We start from the raw sequence: 6,088 nt of genomic DNA, 5'->3' as shown, positions 1-6,088 counted from the left end.
AAAAGCAAGGTGATATAAACATTTATCACCTGAGAGTGGTATCTAATTAATTTCAGTATTTACATTTGAACACATTGAAATATTCATCTTTGCTTCGAAAAAAAATGGAGAAAAAATTCGAAGTACGAAATCGAATATATAACAAATTAAAGAAATATTAGTGGTCTAAGAAAAGAGCATAAATTATGCAAAAGTAAAACTTAAACTGTGCATGAGTGCTTCAATTCACCATTAAAGATGGTATTTTGAACTCAATAATGTGGTTAAGAAGTAATGGGGTGAAATAATTAATAATCAGATTTATGAGCTGAGTAAATGTCAAAAATAATAATTAAAATTCAAGATTTAATTCATTAATATAGACTCCCTCCACACTGGCTTAGATTTGAATATGAGCAGCCAATCAATTTGTTTATAATTTACATATTTTTAATTAAATTAAAAGCTACGTAGCACGAAAACTTCAATTTCTTAAAGTTCCTGCATTTCGGACATGTTTCATGTCGGTCGGGCACTCGAGGACACCTGCCGACCCCTTATAGGTCATTTTGCAATTTCTAAAAAGTTGCGAACATGTTTGGATAGCAAATTTTTAAATATTTTTGTTATTTTCCTGATGATTTAATTACACAATTTAATGATTCACTGCAAATTGACCGTATAATTTATTTTGAATATGATTGTATGAAAATATATAAAAATAATTTATATTATAAACAAAAACTTATGCATATTTTATAAATACGCCCCTACAATTTTGATATTTACACATTTCCCCAACCTCCGGTATCCCCAATTTTGGGATATGCCATTTCCCCATGTCCGATATATCATTTTCCCGTATCACCATTTCCGTGCTACACATATTAAAAGTTGATTATTTCTGATCCAAAAAATTGAAGAAACCCTAGTTTTCGTAAAATTTATTCGAATTTCCCCAGTAAAAAAATTGGATTTTTATTTTTTCTGAAGAAAATAAGTTGCTTTTAAGGCAATGCAATTTGTGTGGTCCAACAAACAAACATACATCTCTTGCCAGAAATTATTGAAAAATAAATAAATCACTGGACTACATATTAATATTATTGTACTCATCAGCATTATAATATAAACAGCTTGCAAGAACCAGCAATATTCATGCTCTAGATAAGAATACAGCCTGTACAAAATTAAAATGATAATTGTATGTAGTAACTATTCACCAATAAACTATTTACATTCTCAATTAATGATAATAAATAATGCCAATTAATTTAATTAAATAAAAACGGTTTTAAATTACCAAGAAATTGACACATTTTATATGTCACATGTAAATAAAATTAAGATCTGGAAATAAATAAAAATAAATAAATAAAATATATTCTCTTATCCCATCCTTTTATGTGTGGTTGAGGATTTTGCCATTCAAATTCAGGATTGAGAAAATTAAATATAAATATAAATCCAAATAAAAGAAATCTAACCAAAAAATAATAAATTAAAGTAATAATTATAGAAAATGAAACCAATTTAATTAAAGTTTTACCAGATCTACACCAGCAATTAATCATTTAATCAAATCTGATGCAGAAAAATAATAAGAGGAAGGAATTTGAGAGAGAGAGGGAGAATCGAACCGTAGAGAAAAAAGAGAGGCTGAATTCTGTTTGACCCTCACCGTATCTTCCCACAACTTTATTGAACCACAAAGAGATCACATGATCCCCTCCGGTTACAGAGCGTACAGTGATCTGCAGTTCGCAGTTCAAGAAAGCTGTGGAAGAATAAGAAGAGGGCCACTATTATTTCATAGCAATAGCTTCTTCATTTGCTGCAACCCTAAATAGGGTTTCTTTGCTATACATACAAACATACATATATGAATATATATATATTTATATATATATTTAGAGAGAGAAAGAGAGGGGTAGAGAGAGAGAATAGAAAGTGTAGGTTAAGAAGGAGAGGAGAGGGCAGTATTTATAGGAGAATTGGAAGTCTTTTCCGCCAATCCCGAGAAGAATATTGGCCTATTCAAAAGCTGACTACTTTTCATCCCATTATTGCATAAATAAATATTAATATTAATATATATTATTTATTATCTAAATATATTTTATTTTATTCATGAAAAAATGCTGGAGGTGAATATGGAAGGGATTAATTAATTATCGAAAAAAAATGAATATCGGATCGATTGGGTAAGTATTTGCACTTTCTGATAGAAAAATGTTCACCATGTGTGAAAATTTAATTTCATTTTTATTTTTTATTCTTAAAAAATGGAATATATCGATATATCGAAGTTTTGGAATTTCGAATGCAAGAATCTTATTATTATTAAAAAAAAAAATCGGATAGAAAATGTGTGAAATCGGCAATTTAATTTTTAGTTCACCTATAGTATAAATATTAATAGTATAAGAGTGATTTTTGAATAAGAAATGGAATATTAATAATTAATTATTTTTTAAACTGAAATTGGATTGAAAATCGAAAACTCATATGTATTTCAATTTTGTTACAAAATCGGGATGAACGGAATTCGAAAATATCTCTTCCAATTTTCACCATCGATTATGCCACATACATTCGGAGTAATTCTAGCATTCAAGCTCTCTTCATACTGAAAGAAGATGTTCTAGGCAGAGCCTTTTACATGCAAAGTAAGCCTAAAAATAACATCTATCTAAAATTAAAATGGTTATTTATAATTTAATTATTAGAATCATTATTAGAGGATTAGCTTAATTATTCGCAAATGATTTGTTTTTTGGACTTTATTTATCGATTTGATTGAAGAATAATTGACCAGCCTATTCGGCTGCCCAAATCGGTATATCAATGTGATTGATCCATTAACAAATTCACTTAAATGGTAAATTACAACCATCTCCCTAATGTAAATTATAGTTACAAACAAAACACCATTTTTTTAGAAATTACATCCAGCCACATATGGTTTGTAAAATTCTTACATTCACCCCTACAAAAGGGTGTTAATGTCAGAAATCTACAAATTATAAGGGGTGGATGTAATTATGGAAAAATAAGGGAATTTTCATAAATAGACTATGTAGTCTAAACTTTGTACACATGACCTCCTTGTATTTTCAATATAGCATATGACCCCTTGTATTTTATATAAACACATAACCTTATTGTACTTTCAAAAATTTCATCTTCCTAATGAGCATGATTATTTGCAAAGTGGAATATCATGGGGGCTTTATGTGCTTATATTAAAATTACAAGGGGCTTATATGCATAAAGTTCAAACAACAGGGGGTTAATGTGCACAAAGCTCAAACCACAGGGGGTTAAGTGCTATTTACCCATTCTGGTACACATGTCATGATTATACGTGTGGCCAGGATGCAGCGTTCCGGATCGAACGGCGGTGTATGCCCTAGTGGGGGTACATAGACGTGGGGCCCACACTAGGTCTGTCCATTCGTGGGGATGTACGTATAATTACAGAGTTTCATATCTATGTAGTATGTAGTATGTAGTATGTACCACCCTATAATTATTAATTATTTCCCCATTATGAATGAGGGCCACGTCACATTTTTTATTTATTTTGGAAATAAATACAATTTATGTATATGAATTATATTTGAATAATTAATAAATTTAATGTAAATGACAAATTAAATCAAATTTCTGAATTAACTTATTTTACCAATTGAAATAGTGTATACAATGTACATACAATTAAATATAATTAATAAATTTAGGACCAGCAACATTTTATTAATTCAGCGAAATATCAAATTATCGATAAATAAATAATTATTAATTTATGCAGTTATTATAACTTATTAGTACTTCATGAAATTATTATTCTGGTTTTTTTTTTAGTATTATTATTTTGATCTTATTTAAGGCTTGCGGGAAGTGGACTCAATAAAAATAAAATCAATAATGATAATAATAATAATTTAACAAAGTATGATTAAAGAAAAAAAAAAGTTAATTAATTAATTAAAAGAAAAAAGAAAAAATAGGTTGGATTTCCACATGGGTGGCATGTGATGTGGGCCCACAGAAAGAAAGATGACATGCAACCCGTATTTCCCGGACTAAGGTCTGTTTGTCGGGTATTGTTGTGGTGGTCGACATCTTCTATCTGTACGATGCACCTTCCTTCCTTTCCTACGTACATTCCAATACTTATATTTTTTGGTTTTTTCCTACGTTTTTTTTTTATTTACTAAAATAATTAGTTTATGTTATAACGGGGATCTGTGATATTTGATAATATTTAAATAATAATTATCGTAGTTGGTACCGTAACATTAATATTCATTTTGTAATTGTACACTTTGGTGGTGTTTGTCTAAAGTTATTCCATCCCTTTCTCGTTTATTTTTAAGTGTCGTCTTAGCCATTTTTTTTATTAAGTGTCACTTTAGAGTTTTAGTGCAGGAAATAAATAATTTTCTTCAACTTTACTCTTACATTAACGATCGATTACTGAAATAATCAAGAGAAGCTGAAAAATACATAAGGGTATTTTCGTCAAATTTCCTTCTAAAATTGAAAAATTATTTAGTAATTTCATTAATCAGTATGTATTAACCTTAAACGACATTTAAAAAGAAACGAAGGGAGTATAAATTAAACAATATTAGAAGTTAATTATAGGGGTGTAAATGAGCTGAGCCGGCTCATGAGCTCGATGAGTTGACTCGACATCGAGCTTTCCGACGAGCTCGAGCTTGAGGTCATCTTCAGTTGTTCTTGAGCTCATGAGTCGGCTCACGAGCTTTATACTCGACAAAAAGCTCGAGCTCGAGCTTGAGTTCATCTTCAGTTGTTCATGAGCTCATAAGCCGGCTCACGAGCTTTATATATAGAGTTGGTTGACCGATAAAATCGATCCATGTCCAACCCTAATATAGAGTTGGTACGAATCTACGATTATTCGTAATTTAGACTTTTTTTTTATAATATTGTAATTTCAGTTACTTATACTTTATAAGTTGGTCGTGTCCATATACAAACATGTATTTATATATATGTGCAAATTAAATGTGTGAGAGTAAAGGGACAGACGACAAAGATAGGTCATTTGATTTGGCATTGCACGTTAAGACATAATAAAAAAGCTAAAAAAAAACTTATTGTAATAAAGCTGTGGATGCTATTGTTTTAAGTTTAGCTGTCAAACACTAATTATTTTAGGTCATCTTTCATATTAATTAGAGAAAAGCTGTAAGCTTATTAAATAAATCACTTTTGATTTGATTACATTTCGCTGGACTATTCTCATACAGCACATTTCCATTACTCCTTAATTATTATAGCTTTTTTAATTTTTTTTAATTCTTTATTTTTTATTTCTTGGTCAAGAAATTAAAAGGGATTATAAATCAACTTAATTGTCATGATTATGTTTTAGTTGATAGTGAAATTTAGTGGGTACTAATTTTTGACCAAGTCACGATCAACATTTTTGCTTAGGAAATTCAATATGACAATGATCTTTGGTAGGGATGGAAGTTGAAACGGAATTTTTAATTACGGTCGGTTTCAATTCGAAAAGTTTCGAGTTTGGAACCACTGTTTTCATTATGGCATTCGAAATTTCTAATGTTCGAATTGGATTGGAATTGGATTTTCGAAATTCCGATTTAATTCCAATTGAATTTTGAATTGTACTTCCGAATTTTTATGAAAATTATCTGAAAATGCTAATTACGATCGTATCCATCCAACTTTCACCATAATCTTTGGTTTATAGTTTATACTATGCTACTTCTTACAGATCTTTGCCATTCATAAGGACAAACACACACGCGCGCGCGCACACACACACACACACATATTGGTGTGTGCAGATCAACGTTAAAATTTTACCTAGTGTAACATAGAAATAACCTTGATTTAATAACAAAAAGCCAAAAGGCTGATATGACTGAAGACGACATATTATAGATCGCCAGTTTGATAGTTTCCGATTGTTTTTTAATAATATTTTGAAGGGTAAATTACAAACACCCCCCTGAGGTATGGTCAAATTACAAAAACACCCCTCTTGTTTGGATAATTACAACCACCCCCTCAACTCATCAAATTTAGTGGAATCTTCGAGATTATA

The 6,088-nt window shown here is 29.9% G+C and overlaps 1 long non-coding RNA gene across 1 annotated transcript; it reads right to left on the bottom strand.

Annotated features, from left to right (window-relative positions):
• Positions 1–941: 941 nt before the first annotated feature.
• Positions 942–2,027, bottom strand: LOC148766769 (uncharacterized). Its single transcript, XR_016034426.1, has 2 exons — positions 1,620–2,027; positions 942–1,159 (listed from the first exon to the last, which is right to left on the bottom strand). It is a non-coding gene; the product is annotated as an uncharacterized LOC148766769 (long non-coding RNA).
• Between the last annotated feature and the right edge of the window lie 4,061 nt (positions 2,028–6,088).

The sequence above is a fragment of the Erythranthe guttata genome, chromosome 11, assembly GCF_056151865.1.
Source record: "Erythranthe guttata isolate IM_541 chromosome 11, IM_541, whole genome shotgun sequence".
NCBI lineage: Eukaryota > Viridiplantae > Streptophyta > Magnoliopsida > Lamiales > Phrymaceae > Erythranthe > Erythranthe guttata.
The sequence above is the reverse complement of the archived record's forward strand: the minus strand, read 5'-3'. Positions and strand labels throughout refer to the sequence as shown.